We start from the raw sequence: 17387 nt of genomic DNA, 5'->3' as shown, positions 1-17387 counted from the left end.
AAATGAAAAGTGCCATTAATTTATCATCAAATAATTTCTCCACACCAAGATACCAAGTGAGTGATGTGAAGTGTAAACCAACCATCTGCTATGTTTCATGTTTTTGTGATACACTTGTTTCCTTCATCATAATGCTAGCAAAAATTATGTGTGCAGTCATTAGATGATTTTCTGGGCATGGTATTCCTTCCAGATGTATTTTTATGATCATTTCTTTTTTTTGGTTTCCTTGGCAATTTACTCATTTAGTAGGAATTTAGTGAATATCTTCTGTGTACATTGCTCTGTACTTAAATTAGTGATTTTTTAAAAAGTGTAAAATATGTCTTAATTTCTGGGAAAATTTGTTGTGCATGGACATAAAAGAAATAAATGCACACAGGAGAAACTGTGACAATTAAATTTACATACAACACGAAGTATACAAATGTCTGATACAGAAAATAAGTGCAAAAATAACAGAACAGACCGACAGAGACTGAGTTAGAAATATAATGAGAATCTAGACTTGAACTAGATAGTGAGTAATAAGTAAATTTTGGAAGTCAAGGGGAATAGAACGATAATTGGAAAATTAAGTATTTGAAATAAATATTTTTTAAAAAATCACTCTTCTCTTTTCATTCTAATAAAATTTTGGTAATGTTGGCCCAATAGAAAACTAACAGATTACCATACAATAGTAAATATATATTTAACAGACATTAATGGTTTTAAAAATGGAGAAGTTATGTTTTTAAAGTCTTTCTTCAGGAAAAACTGCATTATTTTTATCTTTACATTCCCTGATGAATCATTTTTTCCTCTTTTCAGAAATATATACATTGAACATCCATTTTATATGTGTATATATATATATTTTCTATATATAGAGAGAGAGGGAGAGTTGAGCAGAGCTACAGAGAATAAAATTGCTCTGGTTCACAGAATTTCATTCTGGCAACAGGAACAATTTTTAATATATAAATCAAATAATGTGTTTTATGACAGGAGATATAACCAAGTTGAGGGTTCATAGAAGGTCACCCAGATATGAGTTTGATATGTAAATATATGCATTATAGAAACATCATAAGGCCTTCAGTGTGGAACATAATTGGAGGGGTTAATCCTGGACACAAAAAAAATATGTAAAAAGTTTTTGAAGAACTCCAAGCAGGAGATGATGAAGATTTGGAATAACAAGTTAGAGGTGAGGTTAGAAAGAATGAATAGATTGAGAGAACATTTGGGAGAGACAAAAGCTCTGGCCCTTATTGATTTGTTTTCAGAGGGACCAGGCAGGGAAAATGTATAAATAATGATTTTCAAGTTCCTAACCTAAAACTCTATTACTCCATTGCCTGATATAGGGGGTATTAGTTAAAACTGCTTTGGTTGCCAGCCAGAGAAACTCTACTTTGTCAGGGTGAGGCAGGAGTCACTAAATGATCCAGGGCCAAATTTACCCTGCCACCTGTCTTTGCAAATCAAGTTTTATTGCAAACAGCCATACCATCATCCAAGTTGAATAGTTGCACCTGAGACTATATGGGGCTCAAAGCCTAAAATATTTACAATCTAACTCTTAAAAGAAAAAGTTTGCTGAGTTTGAGGTAAAACAAAACAATGAAATTCACTGAAGTTCATTTGGCTTTAGATATTCAGACAGTATGATCAGGACTCGGTATCTTTTAGCTTTGCTTTCGTATTGATTTCTTTGTCCGGCTCAGCAGCCTGCTCCACTAAGAGACAGCAAGACCATTGCATCAGTTTAGAAGCTGAGTCCAAATAGAGCAAGTCTTTCCCAAATACTTTAGCAAAATTCATGAAAGTCATTTTAGGCATCCAGCCCTGGAGCTTGCAGATTTACAGTCATGGATGGAATAAGATCCCAAACGCACTTCGTCTGTAAGGGAGGATTTGAAGTCTCCAAAGGAAAATCAGGGTGCTATAACACTCATACCAGTAAGTAAAGTTAATAGAGTTTGAAGACACTGTGAACAGAGGAGGATGACTTAGATTTTGAAAAAAAAAAGAGACTTTAAGAAAAAAATAGATAATATTATACCCTTTTTACAGATAAGAAAATTGAGACAAATCAAAGGTACCCCAAAACAATAACAGGCAACTAATACTATTTATTTACTATTTGCTAGACATTTTGCTAAGCACTGTAAGAAACAAGAAGCAAGTGTTTCTTATAGTTCTCTTTCCTAACAACACATAATTATTGAAGACCCACCATTCTAAGCATTAAGTGTTAATCAGTTTACAAAAAGACAAGGTCCCTGTAATCCTGAAAATTATAATCTACTGTGCCATGACATAACAGGAAAAGGTTAGGAAATGCTAGCTTTCAATACCAATGTAGCATTAGCAAAGTATGATAGGATGCTCTCCTTTTAAATAAAGGCCCTGTGGTTAGCTCAGCTCTCTCATACAGACAGGATCTATGCATTAATGTCACATTGGATGTCATTTTTTTTTTTTTGAGTGTTAGCATAAGTTTTGAGGGAAGGGAAAAGAAACACATCTTCATTTGCTGTAAAATGTTTCCTCTGTATACAGAAAGAAAATTGTAACAATTTTGTTGTTTTGGAAAAGCAAGATTCAATTTATTTAATTTATAAATGTAAATCATTATTATAGGATGTTGTGGGGAAGATTATGATTACAGTTAGTAATTATTGAGTCCTTGCAAAATGCCAAGTACTCTTTAAAGATAGTTAACCTACCATTAAAGCTGGCATCACTATAAACTATTTTACTAGCACAGAAATTCTAGTGGTTACCTGGCTCCTAATACATCTAGCCTGTGAAGGCAGGATTTGAACTCAATTGGGTACAGCTAGAGCAGGTGGCATACTCCATCTTGTGAGAAGATCTGAGGCTTTGCCTCTGAGTCAGTAAGTAGAAAGGAAATTACAATCCCTCTTTGACATTAACTAGATTAGGAGAGTGGCTGCAAACATTAGTCTTAACTGTATTAATCACATTAGTTTTTCTATTCAAACTGTTAGGTAGTTTAGGTCATCTAAGTGATATTCAGAATTTACACTCAGAAAATGTAGCTGGATTTTAATATGTTGTATATATATATAAATTTTCACAGAAGAGAATTAAATAAAGAGGAAATTAATGATAACAATAATAATGACAACAATAGTCATGGGGAACATTGATCACATTACACTTGAAATACCAAAGGATTGAAACAAAGATGTTTTCTTTTAAATCAGATGATGTAAACAATTGCTTCAATCTTCTCTTTCATTTTCCTAAACTAGATTCTTAAGACCTTTCTGCTATGTGGCAGTTAGGGGTGTACTGAGTACATAAAATAACAACCTAGGAAGCTCTTGCTAAACCCACTTATTACAGTTCTCATTTTAATCTAACTCAAGCAAACTTATATAGGCGTATATTCGGAGCTAAATCTAACATAGTTCTGTTTTCTGATCTCAAAGCCCCAAAACCTTTAGTTCTATTTGAGGTATTATTATCAATATCACTGTCTCATAAGCTTGCTAATAGTTAAATACTGACATAAATCTATAGGTATAGATAGAGGTAGATAGAGATAGATTCTTTTCAAAGAGGTTTCAGTCTATGCCATGTTAAGCACAAAGAGAGGATGATTATGTTTGTTTTATGTGTGTCAATAACATACAGGAAAAACTAGTTCCTTGAAACAAATATAGGGAACTAGGGCATTACACTATGCTAATTGTCATAAATTACAACTCTGCTCTTAACTGGATTTGTTATATAAAATAATTAAAATGTTGTTCAGTAAGTCAGTACTATTAAACATTTAAAACTTAATTTTTCTCCTCACCTCCAACCACATTTTCTACTGTTTCTCCTGGGAATTGGCTTCTCAATTTGGGGAACTCTCATTTTGATGGGGGATAATGCCAAAGATCATCTTCCTGCAGGGTCATGTTACTAGAGAGTTTGAATACAGCTGTGGTGGGATTTGCTCTATATTAAACTAAGTTTGGAGGAGAAAGGGAGGCCCCCAGGTACACAGTTACAGCAGGGCATTTCAAAGTAATGCTTGGCTGGTGGCCACTTTGAACTGTGATATACTGATATTGCTGAAGTATGTTTCTTTCCCTTTACTCTTAGAGTTATTAATTGTAAATGTTTGACAAGCACTTTTTACAGAGTAGAATCTTATATTACTTTTTTGCTTTTTAGTTTTATGCACAGAGAAAAATTATAGTTTTATATAACAGTACTTTTTAAATGCTTGTTTTTATGTTGTCCCCCAAATAATACAATAACCATCATCTCCATTTGAGTTCCTTCTTCTTAAGACATCAAAAATTATCTATACATACTGAAGTATTTTCACAATATATTAAAGTTTTAGAGTTTCCTTATAATTTTTACCAGTATAGAATTCTAACTATGAAGGAGAATGTGTATATACAAAATCTTTCTAAATGGAAAAGGTTAAAAAATCTGTGTGGCTTAAGTAACCCAGACTCTCAGTACCCAGATATGGATGAATTAATCATCAATGACTAATATATATTTTGTATAGTTTGAATTTTATTAATTTGCATAGTGAAGGGAACTTCAGCCCATTGGAATCCATGGGAAATCAATCATCTCATGTACAGTGTTCACTTCCCAGCTTTGGAACTATAGTGCCTGGAAATGATAAAGTGGTTCCCAGAATTTCAGTGTTAATTACAGTGTAGTACATCATTGGGGCCCTCATTTGGGGAAAAAAAATGTCTTTCAGAGATCTGTATTACATTTCTGGCGACTTCAAATACAGTTGTAATTGTATAAGGAACACATTATTTTTCCTAATTTTGATTTTAAGCATTTTCCTAAGTTTTATCATATATATTTATTTGATAATTTTTGTAAACATGTTTTAGAAAAAATTGCTAATCTTAATAAATCTTTTAAAATTATTTTGGATCCATGGTATTGTAGTAGATATTGTGAAACTGTCCAGATTCCCTCTTTGAGGCCCCCTAGGCACTCATTTTCCCAGTTTATGGGAATAGCAAGGCTGAGACCATTCACAGCTGCATCACTCAACTGGGAATTGCCTTCAGCCACAGGGATCTGCATAGCTCAAGATGATGCCCTTGGTAGAATGCAGCCAGAGATCAGCTGTTGGCCAGTGGTGGGGAGGGGATATATATGTCTAACTCCCGTGCCTAAATTTGGGACAAAGATGAAAGCCCATCCCAACTCCAGAGCTCCTCAGAGAGTCAGCTGAATCTCCCCGTTGTCACCATATTGTTGGTCAGTTTCTCCCTCTGTCTAATCCTAATTTCTCACGTCTTTACTGATGTGTATTCCAAGAGCATTCTGCAACAAAACTTCTACTTTCTACCCCCCATTTCATGATCTGTTCCAGGAAACTCATGTAACACAATTATCCTTGGAGTAGTCTTAGGACGCCCACTCTAAAATGAGAATTTAGAGCTGGATCTCTTGCCAATGTATTGGATATTCATAAGAGTAAACAATATCTTGTCTACCATAAATGTGTTCTTTCAAGAAACACTCAGAGTTGCCTTGTAGAACATCATTTTAAAATTAAGGTTTATAAATATTTCATACCAGTTATTCAGTCTTCTGAATAGCAGAATCCAAATGAATCTTTCATTCTCCTGGTCATGTATATATTCTATTGTTTATTGTCAGATTCAATCATTTATATTTCCATTCATTCTAAAACAAGAAATACCACCATAAAAATAAATCTTTGAAAGAAGTCACCTTGTTGTCCCATTTTAACCATTACTCACATGTAAAAATATTGTTATTAACATAAACAATAGGAGAAATGGAAGCTACCATTATTCACTGTCTGATGTTTACTGGGAGTTTTAGACAAATTATTTCATTTAATTTCACTTCAATTCTGCAAGGAAAGTTTTACTATCAACAAATAAATTTCATTATCTAATCATCACTGCAAATTGCTGATGAAATTTTTAGCAAATAAAAAAACTGATTTGTAGAAATGTTATGTAAACGACAAATGCCTAAAGATAATAAATGGCACAAGAGCATATCAAGCCCCAGATTAGGATTCCAAAACCCAAGACTTCCCATACGCTGTGTAGTCTCTTAAAGTGTAAGGAAACTAATAGTCTGATACACATGTATAGACTCAATTACATCAAAAAAACAATCATATACAGACAATTTAAATTTAGAAGAAGGAGGAGAAAAGGAGGAGGAGGAGAAAGAAGACAGAAGGAAGATATTATGACTCAGCTATAGAAATTTACTCTACTCTGTATGGAGAGCTCATGGTAATAGAGGCTGAGTCCTAAAAGGAAGTATTCCTAGAGACAGGAAATGAAAGATGCCAGTCATAAGACCTGGAACCAGAAGCTGGCACCGTGTAACTTCTACCCTATTCCATTGGTCAAAGCAATCACAGACTTTCAATATTTAAGAGGGGACGTAAACCAAATTTATTGAAGTGAAGAGGGTAAAAAATTATGGCTATCATTAATTTACTACAGCCTTAAAGTAACATGGTGAATATTTAGTGAAAGACATATATAAATATACATATACATATATATATTAGGGTCTTATGCAAACTTGAGGGGACAAACGCTTTGTCTGTTTCTTCTCTGTGTCTTAGAATCATTTTCTCCTCTCTCTCTCTGTCTCTGTCTCTCATCATTTAACTTGGTGGTAAAATTCGTAGAGCCAATACTATAGGTCTAGGGAAAAGAGGTTGAATAGACAATTTTCACAATGCCTAAAAACTGGAATGCTAAAGACAAATCTCCCTTCAGTTCAGAAAGTTCTCAAGTTTAGTATTCCACATAAAGACAGGGTTGGAATTTTAAAATTCTTTAGGAAAAAATAAAGATGATAAGATGAAATTTGTTTGATTGGCACAAGATTTTAAACTTTATATTTAATATCTTCATGCAGCATGTATTTCCTGGTTTTTCACGGACCTTCCACTTCTGAATGTTATGCACTTGGTCCCTTTGTCATCTGCCTGACCCCTGAATGCATCTAAGTTCTCCATCTCTGTCATTGTGCTATAATGGCCAAATTCTAGCTAGTCATAAGAGAAACCTGATATGTCCTCTGTGCATACAACCCTTAGAAACTTGTGGCCATAGTAGGTTTCAAGGATTCAGAGATCCTGTTACTGGCAGTCTTTTTGAAGGTCATCAATAATTATCATATGCAAGGCTGACTCAGGCATCTCATCTGTTAAGAGGCTTCTAGAACTGAATGTGTATTCAAATAATAAATATATAGCAAATAGTGAAAATGGTTCCAAGCTGGAATTTACCACTTTTGGTTTCAACATGTATACACTTTGTAAATAAATTGAAACAGCCACTAGCAATTATTCTAATAAAATCAGATATTTTTCAAGATAAATGAGGGCTTCAAATCAAGTGTTTCATTTTATAAATGATGAACTTGAGGTCCAGGGAAATGAAATGACTTGTCTAATCATGTAATTTATGGTAAAGGCAGGACTGAAAGTTAAGTATCTTATTAACATTAGGGGCTTATTAGAATATAGCTTAATATTTCAATATACCAGCATCGAAACACCAAAACAACCTACATGTCAATATCCTTTTAGCTTTTAATACATAGTTTGAGCAATCAGTTCCTCTTTATATAGAGACATATTTTAGGACAGGTATAACTTTATTTGATATATTATTTAGTATCCCTTTTTACAGTTTCTTATTCCAAAGTGGGAGTATAAATTTATTTGATAAAACTGGCATTTTCCAGAACTATATTAAGTCTGAAAGGTGAGTGTGTGTGTGTTTGTATTCTCTCCATCTTAATATGCTCACATTTTTATGAAATCTGAAAATCAGCTTTATGGAATTAATCTATTTCCTAATAACTTCAGTCTAGACCAGAGATAATCAAATTATATCTCCTTTTATGAGCAGCAATAAGATGTCATGTACAGACTTAAAAATCACAGAGTTGCAAAAAAAAAAAAAAAAAAATCACAGAGTTGGATTAAAACCCCAGTGACTCTGGCTACTTTATTTCTCTGCTTCTCAGGTTTCTCACCTAGCTTGATTGTTTGGAGATTAGAGGTAATATATCCAACTCAGCTAGAACATCAAAGACCTTAAATGTATGTTAACATTTTATGATTTGTTCTCAGAAACTTTAAGTTTACATAAGGAGATTGTGTAAACATTTGCAGATGTTAAATACAGAAACATATACGTACATTAAGCTGCATTAATAATCAGATATACAGGTAATTAAATAGCCACATTCTTGAGGAAGAACAAGACCCATGTACAGAAATGGCATCTTTTACTTAATTGATGTCCTGGGAAGAACAAATAACAGTAGTTCTTAAATTGTAATGGCTTCAGAAATCAGTGAAATTTGTATCACTCAATGAGGAGGTCTTTCTCAAATATACAAGTTACAACTGATTGTTAATGTCTGAGCTAATACATCAGTAGCATGAAGCTGATTAAGTCTTCAGTGCTTTTTAGCCCTATAACATTGAGGTTAAGTCTAGCAATGATAACTTCCGGTTGAAAGTATTGAAAATTAGGTGTCTGATTGTGATTCTGAAGTCAATTTTTCATTTTATTCATTTTTAACAAGGAAAGATAGTAATTTTATATACGCATCTAATTTTAAGGAAATCTTTTGAGTTGACTGGAGCTAGATTTATGAAGTTACAGTTAACTGACTAAATTTTTTTTTTAACTGGGATTACTTACATTTACGTGAAAATTTTTAAAGTAAAAATAGTACTCTAACAAGTGAAATCACCTATTATAAGCATTGATAACCTTGAGGTGATCAGCAATGATCCTTGGAGATACTGAAACATTATTTTAATAGAGTAGAAAAGACATTTGACTCTAGTAAATAGTTAAGTTATAAGCTCAGATCTTTTAATGATAATATAGAGAATAAGTATAAAAGTAACAAACTTTCTAAATATCAATTTAAAAATTCACACTTCACCTTCCTTTTTAAATAAGAGTAATAATTAATCCAATGTTTTTAGCTCTCAAACCACTTGTGTCAGTAGTTCCTCATACTTGAAGTTTCCTGCTTAAACCAAAGAATTTTAGAGTAGAGTTAAAGATATTTGAGACATAATACTTTATTTTTAAATCTAAAAGGGCACATGTTGGCAAGGATATTTTCCCAACTGCAAAATTCTAACATTGTGCTCAAAAATCCCTTGTAGAGTGTGTATTTAAATTTCAAGACTGATTTTTCTCATCTAATACTTTTTCCAAGTATTCTCTGTAATTGTTTTTACTAGACTGTGAACTCCTTAAAGACAGGAACTGTATGACTTTATTTCAATTTTCCATGTCAAGAACCTCTTAGATATGTTCTCATTTATTCAAAAATTAAATTCCACTCTTAAATACTAGCCTCCTACAAGCTAAGATTATCAAGCTCTGGAGCCAAACTCTCTTGGCTTATATTCCATATCTATCGCGTATTGGATAAATGCCTTAGTTTACTTATCTGCAAAATGGGAAGACTAATAGCCCCTATTTCCTAGGTTCTGTGAAGATTTAAACTGTTAATACATATTAAAATATTGAGAACAATGTGAGATATCCACTAACTATTAAATGAAAGTTGGGCAGTGGAGCACAAAAGTTAAGAGAATGGACTCAGGAACCCTGTGCCGACAACATGTACTACCTGTAATTTTGTGCTAATTAATATCTGCATGACTCAATAGTCAATATCTATCAAATGGAGATAATGATAATAATACTCCTACTGCTAAGAAAAATATGTGATACCTACCATTTTAATGATTAGTTATATATTTCAAGAGGTATTCCAGGAAACTGTTCTTATTATTACAAGTGAGGTCTTTCACTTCAAACTTCTGTGTAATTTGCTACTCCAGTGTACTGAGCTGGAGTTTATGTGAGCCTTGAAAGCCTACTCTAACTAAATAAGAAATGGCCTATTTCTTTTTTGTGTTCTGTTCCTACAAGGCTTTAAAAGCAGGGGTACTTCCACAGCCGACTAGGACCCACTAACAAATCACTCCAAAAGTAGAGTCTGAGAGATCATATAACATAAAGGAAGGCTAAACTGATTTCTGAGTTTAACTGAAAGAGGGAGAAAAAGATAAGAGGAAGAAGGAGAGAGAGGGAGAAAGGGAGGAAAAGAGAGAAGTGGAATTAAAAAACTATTTAGAAACTTTAATATTTACCATGATTTTCTTTCCTCAAGTAAACAATTCACCCATAATGCCTCATGATTACTTTATTGTAAGAGTTTGCAAATGTATTTTGGTTACTAGGCACTTCCTTCATAAACTCTAATATTATATAATACAAATAGGCTATCCCTAATAAGGCCTGGATGACGTGCAAGTCTCCAAACCAGCAATTTATTTGGTTCAACGTATAGCAAGACAAAACCTTAGGATGAGCAGAATAGGCCTGTAAAATTTGCATGTCCTGGGAAGAAGTGTCACAGAACTAGTTTTTAGATTCTATCTAAAGGATGTCTACGCTATTCTCATGCAATTTGATATCTGGCTACCCAGGCCAAAGGCTTTCCTTTTCTTTCTGCTTTTTTTCAGTACTTTGTAAATTTTAATTTTTTTTCTCCAAGTATTGATTCTTGATTATACTCCATTAATGTACTCACTGGCTTGGCTTTCTAGCAATTTTCTTTTCCCTTTTTTGACCATGATTTCAAAAGAACAATACTCTAATGCTGACTTTGACAACTTGGCATGGTGCTTCCCCTGTAAGTTTACAACTGTTGTCTTTTATGAATTTGCAGTGGGAGATATTTCAGTGGATTTAAATGATACCTTTATTCTAGGAGACTATAAACATAAGCAAGCTGGTCTAAGGATTAGAGAATAAATTCCTTTCCAAAAGCGTTCATGAGCACACAAGGGAAACACATACACTCGTCAATTGTGTTGTCATTCTACAATATAAAGATTTATACAGAGCAAAGCGATCTGTGATGCCTATGCTAAAAGAAAAATGTCTTGGATTAAAAATTATTATTTTATTTAATAACCAAGCTTACACCTGGAAGTCCTGACCCAACTACAACCTTGAACCTCACCTGAACTTGAAATTCCATATCATCACTGAGCATCACAATTTCTCTCAGCCCTACTACACATTCCCGAGCCCTATTCCCATCCTCATGTCCCATTCCGTTCAAAGGTCACTGGTATTAAAGACTTAAAGTGTAATAATCTCCTTTGTAGGATGCATTTAGATGTCCAAGAACAAAATTAGTTGTGTCACATCAAACCTCCATAAAGCCATTTTAAATTACATACCTGATACTGCAGTAAGACTTTATCCTTGTTTATGACTAACAAGATAACTGATCCCTTTCTGGAATAGATAAAAAAATACTTGCCTGATTTTCTTTTCATTTCATTTTTCTTTAATTTGTTTTAACAAAACTTATATTCTTATTTCTAGTCATTGTGACCATTGGTCTCAGATTTTAAAAACCTAGTTTCAATGCAGTTTATACCATGCAAAATTAAATTGAAAGTTCAAATGAATATTTTAATCATTTTTTAAAATTCTGTCTAAATTACATGGATAATAGAATAAAATTAACTCTCAAACAGAATGAAATGACCTGTGGACAAAACCCTGAAGTCTTCAGAATTGGGTTGAGATCATGCAGTTATTTCGGATAATGCAAAAAGTTCAATATGAGGAGATATCCTGTCTGTTTTTTGCAGATGACAGAGGAATGATCTTTTCTAAAAGGAATCATTGCCATATAGCATTACTCTCTGCCAGCCAACCTCCAGCTGCTTTCTCAGACACACTTTTTTGTGCTTATAATTTTATTTTGTTCCTCATCTCCTTAAATACTAGGACTGAAAGTGAGTATTTCTCCTCTTCCTGTGCCTTTTCTTGACCTTTTTCTTTACCTCCAGAGCTGTAAGGGTCCAAAAAGTAATATATGAAATACCACATTGAATATTGGCAACATTTTTCATCCATCACCTGTGAAATAGATAGTGAAGGAAATGTCTAACTGACAGCTGACAAAGCTTTTCTTGTCTTTCTAGTCCCATGGCACAATTCTAACAGTTGCAGTTCTCCCAGATGTATATGGATGCTGACTGAGCTAGTTGACATGCTGTTCTTAGCAAAATGCAATATGTTCAATCAAGCTGGTAGAACCAGAGTCCATAAATTTATCATGCAAATGTTAATGGTGAGAAAGCCTTCTCAAAGGATGCTGATGCAAAGAGAGCCAGGATTGGCTTCTGTTTCCAACCGGACAGTTCATTCAGTGGTATTGTTGACCTCAACAGCCCCAGGACCAAATTTCTCAAAACCATTCAAAACACTGGTAACATTTATTTCAAAAGAGTAATTATAGGGCTTCCCTGGTGGCGCAGTGGTTGAGAGTCTGCCTGCCAATGCAGGGGACGCGGGTTCGTGCCCCGGACTGGGAGGATCCCACATGCTGCGGAGCGGCTGGGCCCGTGAGCCATGGCCACTGAGCCTGCGCGTCCGGAGCCTGTGCTCCGCAATGGGAGAGGCCACAACAGTGGGAGGCCCGCGTACCGCAAGGAAAAAGACAAAACAAAAAAAAGAGTAATTATAATGAAAGACTCTCCACTTACAAAATGAGTACACACCAGCAAAGATTTTTTCAGCCACATTATATATGGAACGACATTGTTAGAAAATGCATCAGGACAATTCTTTGCCTTTGTTGAAAGAGAGGGAAGGATGTGAAATATATGTAAGAATGTTAGAACTCTACTAAATTATAACAGGAAGAAACTCAAATTTAATAATAAAATTTACTAATAACAATGACTATACTGTTTTCCAAAATAAAGATATCTAATATTAGATCATTTATTTGCCAAAATTCACATTGGGAAATATCAAATTTCTATAATGTAGAGTCTCTCACGTTTTGTATCTAAACTGCCCCAGAGAATCTAAGAATTATGACTGCCAGAGGCCTTCATTTATCTGAAACACAATAAAAATAAGTTAAAAATATACATAATGGGGCTTCCCTGGTGGTGCAGTGGTTGAGAATCCGCCTGCTGATGCAGGGCACACGGGTTCGTGCCCCGGTCCAGGAAGATCCCTCATGCCGCGGAGCGGCTGGGCCCATGAGCCATGGCTGCTGAGCCTGCGCGTCTGGAGCCTGTGCTCCGCAACGGGAGAGGCCACAACAGTGAGAGGCCCGCGTACCACAAAAAAACCCAAAAAACCAAAACAAAACAAAAAACATAATGAGCACTGAACATATTGGTAATATTTTAAAAATTTCTTTAGAGACATTTTGATTTTTTAAACCAGGGAGAATTAGGGAAATAATTGATTCTAATAGCTTTTGTTAACAGTAATATTTTGCATTTGTCATGTGTCTGTAGAAACTAACATTTTTTGAGAACCACATGTCAGGTGCTACGACATCTCAAATGTTTTAATTCTTCACTAGAGCCCTCTGATGTAGGTAATTTTATTCCCAATGTTTCTCAATTGTTTTTCTGACTCTTTCCTCTGACATTTTCATTCTGCTCTTGGGATTACCCAGTAGGTTTTGTTTTTGTTTTTGTTTTTCCCTTAACCAAGTGACATAATTCCACTCCTGTTACTTGCCCTAGAGAAATGTAAATGTATACAAATAGAAAAACTTGCTCTTGGATCCTTATAGCAAATCTATTCACAATCACCAAAAACTGGGAAGGACCCAAATATCTTTGAACAAGTGATAAATAATCCCTGGTACATCCATACAATGGAATAATATTCATCAAAAAAGAATAAACTATTGACAAATGCAACAACTTGAATTTACCTTCAAGGTATTATACTGAGTGAAAGAAGCCAGTCTTATAAGGTTACATATTCTATGACATTTATGTACTTATATGACATTCTCAAAATGATAAATCTATCCATCTTTGTCTGGGTTTAGAGATGGGGGAGGTGTGATTTTAAAGGGATAGAACATAGGAGGTTTTTTCGGGCAATGGAACTGTTTTATACTCTTACTGTGCTAGTTGATTACATGCATCTATACATGTGTTACTACTCATAGAAATGTATGCCAAAAAGTGAATTTTAAAATATAATAATTAAAAAAAAAATTGAAGACAAAACAAATGTAAGATAACTTTCACAGAGCTGGGGAATTTTTTTCTCCTGGAAATGAATAGAATTTTGTGAAAATTACAGTAATCTTTAAATATTTGAAAGGCTATCATATGGTTTACACAAAATTATCAAAATTAAGAAACTTGAACTTATTTAAAACCATTATTTGTTTTTATAATATCACTTATCTCATCTTGGTGTTGCACAGTCTTATTTATCCTATTCTTTTCATCTTGCTCAGTAATCTAATTTTGTTAATTTAAAAAACAACCTTCTAGGCCAACCACTACAATCATATTCTACGAATTATAGATTATTAAAAAGACCCTTAATATTATTGGCCATTTAAGGAGGTCACAAAGTCGAGGAGGAGAAGTGCCTGGATTCCTTTTCTTCCCTCTAGTGTTATAAGTCTCTTTCTCTCTGAGTTTATTTAGTGAGTGAGTGCTGCCAAGATCTTCCAGTCTGGAAATTGGAGATACTTAATTCTTGAGCACATGGCTCAAAAACTTTAACATTTTAAATTTGGCATAAACCTCAGTCTCAGGGAAAAACAGCTGCTTTGCTGAGCATTGGGGTGAAAATGATCATTAAAAAGTTTTAAATAAGTGGAAAACGCTATTCTGCCTGATCATTAGAAAGTTTTGTGAAATGTTAGCAGTTGAGGAAAACCCTACCCCCACCTCATTAGATACTTTAGTCAATGTGATATGTCAACAGGGAGAACAGAAATACATTCTGTTAAGCATTGTATTAAAACAGAAATTCATAATGTAAGCACAATAATTCTTTGGGATTATTTAGGATTTTTACCTCAATTTGAATATACATTTCACTCTTGAGAGGTACTTAAAAGGAGGCTGTTTGATGTGGTCTTCTGGTATATTTCCCTGGTACCATCATTTCTTTTTTAAATTGAAGTATGTATACTTGACATAAACATTATGTTAGCATCAAGTGTACAGCAAAGTGATTTTTAACTATTGCTGTCTTAAGACATTTACTTTGAAGCATTTATCCAAAACTTGATATTTTGTCATGTAGCAAGCAAGCAAGAGAAAATAATTTATTAAGTAAAATAAGAATAACATAAAATATTGAGATGAAGAAATAGCGCTTTTCCATTTTCCTTTCTTGTCTCTCTTTTTCTTTCTCCCTTCTCCTCTTCCTCCTTCCTACCTTCCCTCCTTTTCTTTTCTCCTTCTCCATCTTTATTTTAAGCTTTAATACAGAATGGCCTAGAACCTCAGTCCTACAGTAGTCAAACAGAAAAAAAGAGAAAGAAAATGTTAAAATGAGCAGAGACACCTCTGGCCAAGAAATTATATACATAGTATTTATATATAATATATAAAGGTCTCTATAATTTGCTTTCTTGAATATTACCTATAATAAATCTTATATTAGATGGAAATAAGGACATATTTTCATCACTGAGTCAGTTCATTTTATAGTTTGGCTATGAGCTTCTTACCCTATAGCCAGCTTTGTTTTGTTTACATTCTTTTGAACATTTCAAGCATTATTCAGATTCTTTACTTAACACTCAGAGAAAAGATTGGTAATTCCTTCTCTGAAATCAAGGCAAATCCACCCACTCTCAAAAAGTGTATGTGGCCTATGAGTGCACCATTCAAGGTATAATGACCAGCAAATTTTTTAAAATAGCATATTTACCAAAGAAAAAAGTAATCTCTGCTAACATTTAAATCTGTAATACCTGTTCAGAATATACATTACTGTGTCTTGAATCTTTTTTTCTTTCTTTTTTGTTTTAGTATATTCTGGCAAATGATGAAAAACTAGTGTTTACATAATAGTTAAATAGTTAATATGCCTCAATTTTATGGAACAATTAGTTTTGAACATTTGTGTCCCAGACAATCACCTTTTTAAGGAAGATAGATTCTATTTTTATATTCACATCAAATAAGAGCTAAGGTTAAAATATTATATATTTTTATGTATGTACATATATGTATATGTATATATATCACATATATATGTGGGCAAATCATAAATACCTCACTATAAAGATCCCAATGGAAAAGATAATCCTAAATATTTTTCCTTGGATGGAAATCGTGTCATGATATAACAGTTTATAATATTGTACTTTAATCATTAACTTTTACTTCTCATTTAGGAATAAAAAAATTTCAGTGTATATATTATTGTTTTTCACTATGGTACATTTGGGAAAATAAGTCAACTACGGAGTAACTCTTCCCTTTTATTCTCCTTTGTATGTGATGGAAACAGTTATTCAGTAATGTGGCTCTGGAAAAGAAGTAGACTCTCCACCATTTGCCTCCTGTGATCTATGTTCTTTGAGAATATATATATATGTATATATATCTTATACTTTAAGAAAGACAAACACACAGAAGATTTCCAAAAAGAGTCAAGTTTCCAGCATTTTTTGAAAGGAAGTTACTTTTCCTTGTTTTCACTGAGTATAAGTTTAACACATCATTTTGGATGCCTTCTATAGCTTATATTTTGCATGGACAATGTCTCTCACTTCCTAATGATCATCTGATCCCTCTCTCCCTATCGCCACTTATTAGTGAGAACACTGACCCATTAAGCTTTGCTTTATCCATTGAGAAACAAATAGAATGTTAGTGCAAGCTTTCCGGCCAGAATTTTGAGTTTCAGTTTCATCTGTATTGCCAACATGCTCTAATTAAGAGAATACTTTCATGATTTGTTATTGCTTAAGCTTGTTAGAAAGGTTCTTCAGGTTTTTGTTTTGTTTTATACAGCAGCTAAACAATGATCATAATCTATACTGCTTCCATGGACTCCATTGTTTTATACTATAACTGTTCATAATTAATGAATACATAGAAAGTGGTTAAATTAGCAAGGTAACATAATAGGATGGATCAGACTGAACACCATTCAGTCATCAGTTTGAAGAAGGATTTGCAGCTTAATCAGCTTGGGTCCACGGATTGATCTAATGAGAACAGGACTCAACAAAGACCCAATTATCTCAAAATGATCTGCTGGGGACATAGGAACCACTTAGCCAAGTAGAACTTTTGACATTGAGATGGCAAGAAATTAATCATAATAATTACTATTACTATTATTATTATATAAACACACACATATATATAAACCATGTATCACTCTACATAGAATATACATAGACTATACTATATATTTTATATACTATATATAATATATACATAATATATGTATTTTTTGAATAGATACTATATATACAGAGATATCTATAAATGGATAGACATATAT

Source organism: Globicephala melas, chromosome 5 (genome assembly GCF_963455315.2).
Source record: "Globicephala melas chromosome 5, mGloMel1.2, whole genome shotgun sequence".
NCBI classification, from domain to species: Eukaryota; Metazoa; Chordata; class Mammalia; order Artiodactyla; family Delphinidae; genus Globicephala; species Globicephala melas.
The sequence above is the reverse complement of the archived record's forward strand: the minus strand, read 5'-3'. Positions refer to the sequence as shown.